Below are 13,544 nucleotides of genomic sequence, written 5' to 3'. Positions count from 1 at the left end.
CTAGCATTCTCAATCGAATTTTCATTGCTTGATCTCATATCCATGTTGCTTTTATCTTTCCAAACCAATCGATATTAGCTTGGATTGCAACAATTCTGATTGTTTGAGTATCTGCCTAGCAACCCACGTATAAAAATTACAGATCTGTAATCACTCGATCAAACATTCATATACTTTTCTTATTTTTATTTCCCAATTACTAGCAAATTTTGCAATCAACCCATAAATATTGTGGATACTTTAAATCTGAGTTTCTATCAATTACATGCCAAATAATTCAAGATACACTGAATAGATACATCAAATAATCAATAATTCTCAAATTCTAATCAAAGAATCTCGCTCAAGGAAATGTCAGACAAAATCAAATATTCTGAATGACAGCGAGTTAATCAAAGCAGATTCTAGCAAAATAATAAGAGCCAATCAAAATTGATCGAGGTCAAATAACACAACCTCAGAATCGATTTCAAGAAATTCAAGAATCATGATTTCTATGATGTAATAGCTTCAACAAAATCAAAGATAAAGCTCAACTGTAACTGATTTTTCTTATTCCCTATTGATATGAGTTTATCTATTAATTCTCAGTTGACAATAACCGAATATAATCTTTTCGACTTAACTTATTGTCATAGAATTAATCATCATTTCGGTACTAAATAACTCTTTTTCTACTCAATCTTCTAGCTGTTTCTGGAGTTCTTCAATTCAAGTAATGCTCTTCTATACAAGTTGTCATCAGACTTTCATACTAGACATCACTTTCTATAGAACTCTTTTCATTTCGTAGAAAAGTTGGAATATGTCTTTTGAATATTTCTGTATATTCTAACCACTGACATATCTGTCAATTCTTGGTTAGTTCTATACTAATTCAGTACATCGACTAGAATTCTTCCGACATTATTCTACGGTCATCGTGATATAACCAGTACCGAAATAACAAAATCTAATTTCTGAAACTCATATCATAACTTTCTAGTCATTTCTATTGCTTAATCAGTGCACGGATTCAATCAGTTGTTAACTGATACTCAGTTATTATATTAATATCTATAATGCATGCTAGCTTAATACTTCACGCCTGATATCATCACATTCAATCTTATTTTCTCAATTCTGTATTTCATCTTCTATGACTAATCGTGCAAATATGTTCCATCTACTCAAAGGCAAAATCTCAGCAAATACGATAAATAAAGGCTCATCAGATACGAATTGTAGCATAACAAATTACTGATCTATAAATGTATGCTATGCAATCAATATATAAGCGGTTAACTAGAATTAACTCACTTACCTGCAATCTCATTATCTGGTGCAACTTGAGCCTCATTTTCTATACTTTCTTATTGCCTATGACATGATCTGTCATTCAAATGTTCTCTTGATCTATTTCAGCTATGGAAGCTATGCTTATATTTCTTCATCTGCTGGCGTTTAGACTGAATCGATCGTTGTTGCTATTGTCACTATCTCTTGCTTCATAGCTATACTGCTATGAAAGTTATAGTGAAGGTGATGATCATAGTTTTCACAATTACAGAGGCGTGAATAAAAATTCAACTCTGCCTCGTACTACCGGTTCGTGATTTCGTTATTCTATTACTGGCTTGAAATCAACTCATTGAAGTTGTTATGCTTCTATTCTGAAAAGTCTTCTTTTCTATCTTCTTTATCATATACGGAAAGAAACAATTCTGTTTACTTACCTGCCAAACTTTTCAATACTTCTTCTGGCAACTTCACCAATTTCTTGCTAAGTCCTGGAGTTGATATCAATCAAGCTGATTCTATGTTCATCTGAATATTCTTCTCTTGAACAACTGATCCAGCTCTTCAATTCAACCCCTTTCTAGACATAGCATATTCTATATCTTTCTGAGTTGGTGATTAATACTTTGGAGTTGTTCAACTAACATACTCCTCAGTGCAATCATCATATCGATCGGCTCAAAAACGTACCTCAACACTGTTCTGTTCTGTCTGTGGTTCTGTTCTGTCCGAGGTTCTCATGCTATCTATACAATCTGTCTTATTCAATAACAGAAGGAATGTATATTGTAGAGATTATAAAATACAATTTCAGTATAACATACATATAATCTCATTCTTCTGAATAAAACACATGCTTGAAAATTCTTATGCTTTTCAAATAATACATGCTTGCAACGAATTCACTTATTCTAATGAATTCAATAAATCATGCATACATATCAGCATATAAACATGTAATTTTCATATCAGTAAAGCAAGCAGTGTTCAATCACAAAATCATAGTCGCATACAATTCTTTATAGCAAGTAAAGCATAATCATGCAATACTATAAATGCATGCGACTCAATCTACCCCGCTCAACTTCTTTCTAAGTCCAAGACTTTACGCTCTGATACCACCTGTTGTGGGGACCTCGGGTGCTAATCTAATCTTAAGGGGCAATGAACAGGTAATCATCAACAAAGTATGATAATTAAATTAAGACTCAAGAAAATAAACAAGCACAATATATTTGTTTTTAATAAAGGTGGCTCGCTCGAGCGAGCCTAGGTTGCGCTCGAGCGAGCACCTCTCGGGTTCAACACCCAAACATGGCTCGCTCGAGCGAGCCTAGGGTTTCGCTCGAGCGAGCTGTGCTCTGCCCGGCTTGCTGAAGTTCTGCTCTTGAGCTGTTCTAGTTGGTTTTCTCATGTCTAACCATCTAGATATAACAAATATGATATATATATGAAGAATAACATGATACATTGGTGATATATAGATATAAAATCTCAATTGTTTACAACAACTCATATATACAAAAGAGATGTCTTCTTATCTAAGTTCACCATATCATACTACATCTGCTAAGACCTGAAGTCACCACGTGCTATTACTCTTCTCTTGATCTATTCAAGCCATGTCCGACTTCCTCATGCCCCAACCTGATGCAATGCACACATACAAACAAAGCAACAACCGGATAACTCCGGTGAGAATAAATCTCAGTATGAAATACATGCATATACAACATTTAAGCATATAAACTCATTCAAATCTTGAATGTAAAATAACATGCTAGCATTTATAAACGCATATTCTTAACCATAGAAATCTCTAGGTTAATGCATAAATGCAATGCATGTGCTAAGGAATAGGCTATCAAATCTGATATCAATAAATCGTAGTTCTGGGATCTCGGGAAAATAAAATCTTTAACCAACCACCGACTCTCCCACTCGAGGTGATGTTAAATATCTCAATTCCCCTGACTTTGGAGCAACTATAGTGAGTCATATAGCTCTGGAAATAAATCTATATTCTGTGCCATGAGTCGTCTGACTCTGGAAGTAAATCTACATTCCATGCCACTCAACTACAGTTCTCCAAACGTCATATGCACTCTAGGCCTTTCAACCCTCTGTGCTCTTTAGGCTGGAGTTCAAGATGAATGCAACATAATCTGGATGCATCAACTCACACATAAGCTACAACAACATCTTGAACAAATCAATCATATAATCATATGATCATATAATCACTCAAGGATACCGACAAATCTGTAAGCATCACATAGAATACGTAAAACATGTTCAATACAGAACATAATATAAATCAAAGAAGACAAGTAACCATTTACATAAATATTCTGGGAATTCAAGAAGATAGCTATCTTGAATAATCTATCCCAGTTATGTAAACATAAATAATAACATATATTAAACACGCATGTATGTGATTTTAGGCAACTCGATAATCAGAAACAATCTCGAGTTATTCTGCTCATCTTATTAATGTCTATTCATACCTTTACTTCTGAATCTAAGAAGCTCCAATTCTGGACAACTGACATCAAAGAACTTCTAACCAAATCTGCTCAAATCATTACAATCATTCAAGGCAAACTAGCTTCACACCTTCTTCAGTCTTTCTCGGTTCAAAGGCTAACTTCTCGAGTTCGCCGACTCGAAATCGATATGTTGCAATTCAAATCTGAAATACATTGATATCTAATTCAATATGAGCTTTCAATATCATTTCATTCTTATCAAACAATCTAATAACTTGATCACGTGACCAGAATTCAAACCGACGGCGTAACGGATCAAAACCGGAAATTCTAAACACATGAACATCATCAATACTATGATCTCAACATTATATCATCTTCAATTCTTCCAATCAATTTCGAAATATGCAGCCCCTAAATTTCAGAATTGCAAATAATCTTCAAAAATTCATAAACAGGTTCAAACGACGATCTTTTCTCGATCCGTCTTAGATATGCTATCGTCGTTTATGCTAGAACATGTTTATACAATCAAATCTTAATTTTAACAACAACTTAAATTTCAAACATGGTAGAACTTCTTAAAACGTACGTCAAAACGTAGCACTTGGAGCTGTGATCGCAAATATATGCTCAATCAAAAATTCTACCGGGTGGATCGAAAGATATCGGAGCTTGAAGAATCGAAAATGGATTTGGAACCCTTTTTCCTCTCTTCTCGGTTCCTTGGCTGAACTTTCTGATGAATTCCCACATACTTACACGTTTAAATGGCAAGTTTCAAGGCAAATTGCACTTTGGTCCCTGAACTTTGGCCTAATTGTAATTCAGTCCCTGGACAAGCGATTTAATTTAATTTCAATCCTAAATAATTTAAGAATAATAGAATTTAATTCTAAACTCTAAATATTCTCAAATTAAATATTCTCGGATTAAAATTAAATCATTTCGGACCTTATCGCATTTTAGTCCTTGAATTTCTCACTATTTGCAAATTGGCCCTTGCTTGGATTTCATCCTCAAATTAAATCCTTGATATTTATAATCTTGGAATTTACATCTTAAATTCCATAAATATCAATTCAAATATTTTTAATCTTTTAATTTAAAAATTCCGGATATTAAAATCTTAAAATCCGAAAAATCCTCAAATTAAATATTTGTGACCCGAAATTGAAATCTCTAATTTCCATAAATTCTTAAATTCATCTTTTCACTCTTATTCGGAATTTCACTCTTAAATCCCGTCATTAAGAACTTAATATTTTTGGACCTTACACATAGTGGCACAATCAAAACCTTTCAATCTACCAAATCTCGTCACACCCAGTCAAAAGCTCATACTTTGAAAATCACAAGCCTCGCTTTCGTTGCAACTCAAAACTCGAACGCTACCCAAAAAAGATCAACAGAATGAGACGTGTGTAGTGTGAATGTCAGAACGTATACTCCTCAAAAGTTATTTGGTTCAAGGATCCCTTATGTTTATTCATCATTTTTTTTCAACGCCCCATATGCTTGTCTTTCATATCCCTCTCTACTAAATGTTGAACGGTTATGACTCGGTTAATAGGTCTTTTAATCTTATAACATTAGGCCACGTCTCACGGATACAATAAAATATAATAAATCAAAAGTGAGAGAAAACAAACAAGTTCTTCATTTAGCGCAATTACATAGCTCTAATTCCCATCGATATGAATTTCATCACAATCTTTTCAATCATCAATACAACCCCATTTTCTCTCTTTTCCTTATATATATTTTTTCTTTTTCAATACCCTTTGAACTCTTTTGGGTATTTTCCACGCCATATACATTTTTTTCATTCAATCACTTCTATCATTCAAGAATAATTCACCAACTCCTTCAAATATTTTTCTGTGAATCAATTATGAGTTTTTTTAAATTCAAAAGCGCTAAAGGGTTTGTTTCTCTAAAAATTCATGTAGGAAAAGTAGTGTATAGGCTAAAAAATCAGGTAGTCAATGTAGGACAGAAGAAATGATGAATGAGGTCTAATTGTGTGCCATTGGCACGCACTATTCGATTTTTATCAAGCTCAATAGGGTTACTAGGGACAAGAGTGATGCATTAGGTAGGTTAAAAAGACTCAAACGGTCCAAAGATCGCCTAAATCATCCATAAGTCATAATCGTTCATATTTTTGCTTCAAGGACTAATCAGACAAGTTCTAGGGATAACTGCTTCAATTTTTCTCTTTTCTCTTTTTTTTTTTCATGAGTTCACCTCTTACCAATTAACAATTAAGTTTCACAAATCTGACAAAAGTGCATGAAGGATGTCTCATAAAGTCAATGCAAAACTAGTTCATATCAAAGTCTCTACCTTGCAACTACGGCTCATCTCATTCAATTCTAGGCATGAAACAGTTTTTCTCAGGTGATAAAAAAATCTAGAAAACTAATTGGTATGTCATGTAAAACAAAATTGCGGTGCCTTAAAAGTGTTGTTAAGTGATGTGAAACACAGTGTAATGAACGACCTACCCCCCACACTTTAAAAACGACACTGTCCTCAGTGTTAAGCTACTAGAGAATAACATAAGAAAATTAGCAAGAGCAAAAATACTTCCCTGAAAAATGTCGATGACAAAGCAAACACAATGAACGGGCGTCAACCTGAGCATAGATAACAACAAAACCAACCAAAACGCGTAAAAAAGAAAAAATAAGCACACAAGCACACACATAAACAATCTAAAGGTGGCACAAGGAGCAACAAAAAGCGAAGTGCATAACAACAATATCTAGTCCACAAAATTAACAACCACGAGAAATTGATAACAAGTTCAAAGACCCTCAAAATATCACACGACATCAAAAAATTAACTATCCACAAGCAAACAACAACACTGAATAATAAGAAACAATTTCAACGACCAACATCCTAGAGAAACAACTTCAAACTAGGGAATAAAAAGTGGCACTACTTGTCATCTAAAATAGAGTCCGACTGGTCAAGTTCATCCAAGGCAAAACGATCGAAAGGCAGAGCATGAACGTTGATGGAGTAGGAATGTGTCCTAGCATGGTTCTCTAGGCAAACCAACCGACTACTCAGAGTGTCCATACAATCAAAAAGATCATAAAACACCCGAAGTGTGCCCCTTGGTGCTCGGGTGGCCATAAGGACATCTGCGGGACTATCATCAGCCTGATCAAGAGCGGCTTCTTCCTGCACTCAAGCCTCTCGGGCTTGCTCTGCTGCTGTAGGTGCTGGAATTGGGGGATCGTTTGCATGGCAATGAAGGTTATGGCTCGCGGGGTTCTTGTATCATCCACCCTGTCGAAAGATAAATTACATACCAATAATCGCGTGGGCGGTGAGCACGTGTTTGGCGCTGGTGCGAGAGAGGACTCGCCAGTGAAATCCACACCTGAGGCTGCCAAAATCCGAGAAACTGTAATTGCAAACGGGCCGTGCTGTTTGGCATTCGGAGCACATGCTAAGTGGACGACATTGCGCATGTGCGCAATCAAGAGATGGTCGCCAGTGGAATTGCAAGAATATCGCCCAAACCATTCAACATCTTATCAAGAAAATAAAGATCCAAATTTTGCATTTCATTGTTCCCAGACTTCCGAGAAATGATATTGGCACTTATGAAATAGCAGATGATCCAATATATCAAAGGGAGGTAGGTGGGGAGGATGCTAAACCGAGATACACTGAGGACCCTGCGGTAAGACAAGCTGCGGGTGACATGGTTGAAATTGTAATCCGGGTCTGTAGTGATAGCATCATACTGGTTGTAGACCACAGGAGGGCCCTCATTAGGAACATTCAACAGTTGTGCCAGAAAATCAGCAGTAACTTCAATTCTCACTCCCTTCACATATGTACGAATTACATGCATCTCAGTCGTCTTTTTTTCCTCAATATTTGCATAAAACTGTCACACTAACTCAGGATAATAATCACCCCTGATGTCTAAGATAGAACCCCAACCAAAGTTATCAAATTCCGCTCGAATCGGCACTTGAGCATCAATGGTGGGGTGAATAGACTTCTCAACAATCATGTTATTCCCTTTCATTTTCTCATACCATTGAAAGTTTTCCAAACTTGTAAATCTAGTAGCATCAAAAGACTCCCTACCACTGCGAGATGAGGAAGCACCTCCCCTCGCACGCTTACTAATGTGTCGTCTTGGCGGCATAGTAAATTTCAACAAATGCAACACCAACACTGCCAAATCTCTCAATACAAACCACGCTACCAACAAAATTACCAACAATGCACGCATAACAACAACAAAATCTCCAACAAGTGATGTAATCTGACACAACTTCACCACCACACGCCTTGAAGCAATAAATTCAACCAAACTCAACAATTGAACATCAATGAAGACACAATCGACTCCAATAGAACTAGAAAACCGAGAATGCAACTATCCGCTATCAATACCAAGGAGTCAAGCCACGCTTACCCAAAGTAGAACAAAAAAGACGCCCGGAGATAGAACAAGAACCGGATGAACAGGGGCAGCCAAAGCAGAGACAGGGATGAGTAGAAGGGGGCGGCACGGAGGTGACAAGGAGGTGGCACGGAGGTGATGGACGGAGGTTTGGGATTCGAACGTACAGGGTCTGGGTGAGGGAGAGATTTGAGAGAAAAAGGAATTTTGGGTTTTAGGGATTTGATAGTGAAAGTATGAGAGATCCCGATTTAGTGTGATTTTTTAACTTAAATCGATGGGGTCCGTGCCCCCCTCCATGTGCCCACAAACTTGAAGAATAATGAACATGCACGGACCCCAGATAAGGGCTCGTGCCACCCTCCGTGTGCCCACGAACTTGAAGAATAATGAATCGGCACGGCCCTCGTAAAAGGGTTCGTGCTTACCTTCATGTGCCTTCGCATTTGATGTGAACTTTAAAATGCACGAACCCCATATGTGGGTCCGTGTCTATCTCCGCGTGCCTATGCATTTTGGGATACAGAGGTAGTGATTTGTCCGGACCCTGTGGTCCGTGCAACACCATATTTTTTAATATTAAAAATTTATGAACATGATACCCAAAACACCTCACAAATTGAACTCAACATAATAATGACAGATTATATGCATCTAAAAAAAATTCAGACGAAACAATCAAGCACACAAGATGAAAAAATTTAAAGAGACTCACCTGATGGATATGAAGCCCAACAATACACGCGATATCCTCCTCAATCAATGATGTATCAGCTTTAGTAAATTACCTGCACCCATAACAAATCATTGGAATTAACTGAAAGAACTAATAAAAAATGAAATACCATAAAAATAAAAGAACAAAAGTAAATAAAACTGGGTTGCCTCCCAGCTAGCGCTAAATTTATTGTCTATAGACCGACTTTGCTTCTCTTTTGATTTGGATCCTGCAAGTTAATGGTGACCTGCTCATCGACCATCGTGCCACCTCGATAAATTTTAAGCCTATGTTCGTTCACTTGGAATTTTCCAGTTGCTTCGCTGGTGATTTCCACGGTTCCATAGGGGAAGACTTGCGAGATGTTTTAAGGTCCTGACCAGTGCAATTGCAACTTACCTAGCATCAACTTCAATCGAGAATTGTATAGTAATAGATGTTGTCCCATCTCGAACTTTCGATTCACGATGTTCTGATCATGACATCGCTTAGTCTTTTCCTTGTAAAACTTGGCATTTTCATAAGCATCTAGCCGAAACTCGTCCAATTCATGCAACTGTAGCAACCGCTCTTCACCTATAGCTTTGACATCAAAATTTAAAAATTTAGTAGTGCAACAAGCCTTGTGTTCAAGTTCAACTGGCAAGTGACATGACTTTCCAAACACTAATCGAAGTGGAGACATTCCAATTGGGGTTTTAAAAGTTGTGCGATAAGCCCACAGTGCATCGTCGAGTTTACTAGACCATTATTTTCTTGAAGCACCAACGGTATTTTCAAGAATGCGTTTAATTTCTCTGTTCAAAACCTCGAATTGGCCACTAGTTTGAGGGTGATAACTTGAATATATATGCGAGAATTCTTAATGAGTCGGATGATTCTTCAAGAGCCCCTGAATGTGTATTTATACTTGGCGGGCAATGGATCTTTCAAATTCAAAATAATACCGTTAACTTTTCTTTTCCTCGTACATTCTATGACATGATCGTACACTGTGGGTGATATACTTTTGCGGCATCAGGTCTGTACTGTTGGTCTGTACTGTGGATAAAGCATAAGGTCTGTACTATTGGTCTGTGCTATTGGTCTTATCCACAGGAGTGAAACTGAAGTAGCATTTGCTGTTTGTGATTAGAAAATCTCCTGGATAGTTTCAGTCGAGAATTAGCTTAGCTTTGATATTCCAGTTTGGCTTGATTGAAACAATTTAGTTTGCTGGAGCAGTTTAGCTTAAGGAAAACTAATTAAGTTTAGCTCCCTAAAATGAATGCAGTTTACTTCATATCTTCGAGATTTATGGACAAAAGTCAATTCAGTTGATGTATTCAGTTTGGCTCGTCCAGTCTATGTCTTTGCTTCGCTTTACTTTGATGCTAGGCAAGATCAGTTGACCTATGAATTTAGTTTAGTTTTGCCAATATCCAAAAGTGAGTATATTCCAACACCAATCAGAGGGTAGACTTATCAAATATTTTTTAAGGGAAATTTATCAAATTTTAATATACAATAAAAATCTCTGAGTATTTAACAAAATTGGATTATGAATAACACTCCCCTTAACAAAATTGGTTACATAAATCGGCTTAAATTATATCTTGGTCTTCTAATTAGTCGATGTTAGACACTTGAAAAGTTGGGGGATAAGTCGTGGACTTACATAAATTGGATCTCTTCATTCATCAAGAGAATTCTAGAAACTTGATAACTTGGACAAGACGAAAAGGATTATAGAGGAAATAAGGTGATTTAGGCTTAATAGACTATCCTTGGGTGTGCATTGGCTAAACCTCCGATCAAATGCAATAGTTATAAACCACGTTAGGTAGATATAACATACTGGACAAGCCACAAGCTTGCTCGAGAAAATAGTGGTAGTAGGAATCGAACTCCCCTGACCATTATTACCTATTCCACCAACTCGGATACCCCATTGGAGGCAAGAAAATGATTTATTGATATTTATTATGATTTTCTCTTATTAGTTTTTGCTAGACTGCTAGGGCAAGGAGAGCGTGTATTTTTTTCTATTAAAAGGATTTTATCTTGAGATATTTCTCATATTATTGTTCGTATTAAATCAATCAAATTTTCGTTTTTATTGGTGAATATTAGAATCAACCTTGCTAGGAGATTTATTTCCAAACAATCAAAATGAAATTCAAGGTAGTATACCGTACCGTACCATACCAAAACTGTACATCGTATATCGTATCAAAAATTACGGTTCAAGAAAATTTTATGTTGATATTGTACCGAAACTTTCGGTATACCAAAATTTTCTATACATACAACTAACATATCGATTATACCAAAATTTTACGATATACCGATATTTCAGTACGGTATCTGTAGTAACCCGATCCCGTTTTCAGTAATTATAAAGACTAAGCATGTTAGAATGGTTAAAACATGATCAAATAATCTTAATTTGGGTTTATTAATTAGAAAATCAGATTCAAGACATCTGGAAATGGTCCGGAAGGTTCCAAGGACTCGAGTGGTTCGGAAGGTCCAAACTTGTGAGCTAGGAAGATCGGTGGTTCCAAAGTGTTTGGAAGGGGCATGGTAGTTCAGAAGCATAGGGTGAGTTCGGAAGCTCCGAACCCACGATCGGAAGTTTCGAAGTCCATTAGTCAGAGCAGGGTATGGGTTTTGATTGGTGATTTGACTTGAGAGAGTTCGGATGAACAGTGTGTTGTCCAATTAGGTACACGCGTTCGGTAGTGAGAGAGTGGAAGGACAATTGGAAGCTCCAAAGAGCGCTCAAAATGTTCAAACTGGCGATCGGAAGGTCCGATCTTCGTCTATAAATAGGGGCCAAATTTCTCATAGTTAGTGTGTGTTTGGAGGTGTGGCTGAGAGTTCAGTGTATATTTCTTAGGAATTTATTCGTCTTCTCGAGGGTCGGGCGTTGGCGAGGTGCTACGGGGCTTATAGCGTAGCTGTGCTTGGGTCAGGGCCTTCGACATCAAATGACGGACGACGGACGCATGCTTGGATTGTAGACAGTTTTTTTGCTAGACTAGTAGTTGAGGTACGTAAGTACTAATTGAGATAGTCAGTGAGTATGCATGTTTATGTGTTTCATTATTATCTGGCATGAGATGCATGTTACGCATTAAACGCATACAAATCTCGTTTTGTGATATTAATATTTTTAATGCATTAACAAGTCTCAAATATTATGTTTTGATGATTACAAAACTAGGTTAATTGTTACTAATATTTTAAAGTGAGAAAATTGTAGATATTAATATTTCTCGTCAAATAAAAATATTGGAAGCAAGTACCTATAGCCAAAAATTGAAGAAAATATGTTAAGTGTTATAATTGCAGAGTTCGGAGGGTCCGAAGACTGTTCCAATGGTCCGAAGTATTTCCATCAATTTTAAATTGTTTGGATGCTAGTTCAAATGCTATTAATACCAGAGTTCGAACGATCCGATAAGAGATAGGATGGTCCGAACTATAAAATCAATATTTTAATCTTCGGAACCAAGTTTGGAGGGCAAGAAGTATAAGTTCGGACGATCCAAAGACCCGATCAGACGCTCCGATCTCTTTACGGTGCTGGCAGATCTTGTCCGAAGACTTTTACTTGACAATGAATTTAATTCAGCCGATCAGACAATCCGAACAGTGCCACAATCGCATAAATTTGAATTTGAATCAGTATAGTTCGAAGGCTCCAAAGCCCAGATCGAACGGTCCAATCTTACCCGATTCAGCACTATAAATAGAGGCATTTCGAGGCCATTTAAAGACACAAGTCAACATCCGACTCTTTCATTCATTCAAGCAACATTTGAGCGATCCTTCAAGAATTCTAAGACTATTTCAAGTTCCTCAATATATATTTGTGTATCGAGTTGTATAAGTGCTTGAAAATCGTAGTTGTGTATACTCGAGTGTGAAGCTGAGTTTATCGAGTTATTGTGGCTATCCTTGGAGCCCTTAAGGCCAAGTGTTTTGAGTTGTTGTGAGGCTATCCTTGGAGCTCTCAAGGCCAAGAGATGCGGTAATCGTGTTATTGTTGTATCGGCTAAATTGGATCCATCAAGGCCAAGACGAAGTGCTAGTGATACCTCGGTTAATCAATCTTAACCAAGAAGGAGAGATGTAGACGATTTATCGTTGAACTTCCATAAACATATCCTCTCTTATTTACCGTTTTATTCATATTCCATCATTTACTTTATTTACTTATTGCATTTATATTTGACTGCCCTAAATATTCCGCTTGCATTTATATTTGACTGCCTTGAATAAATTCAAAAAGGAAAGAAGTCGGAGAAGGAAGTGGAATGCTACAACTTTCAACAACAAGGGCACTATGCAAATGAATGCCCTCTAAAGAAAAAAGTTGACAAAGGGAAAAAGGAGGCACTCATTGAAACGTGGAGCGACAGTGACGATGATGACGAGGAGGAAGCAACCATCTTTCTCATGGCTAAGGATGATGACATCGTCTCTGACAATGATGATGAGGTACCTTCCTATGATGAATTAATACATGCCTATAAACTTAAGTTTGACATGGCTAAATAACTTAGAAAGGGAAATATAAGTCTTACAAATGAATTAGAATCTAAGAAGCATGAAAACTTAAGAT

The sequence above is a fragment of the Henckelia pumila genome, chromosome 1, assembly GCF_033568475.1.
Source record: "Henckelia pumila isolate YLH828 chromosome 1, ASM3356847v2, whole genome shotgun sequence".
Taxonomy (NCBI): Eukaryota; Viridiplantae; Streptophyta; class Magnoliopsida; order Lamiales; family Gesneriaceae; genus Henckelia; species Henckelia pumila.
Note: the sequence above shows the minus strand (reverse complement) of the source record.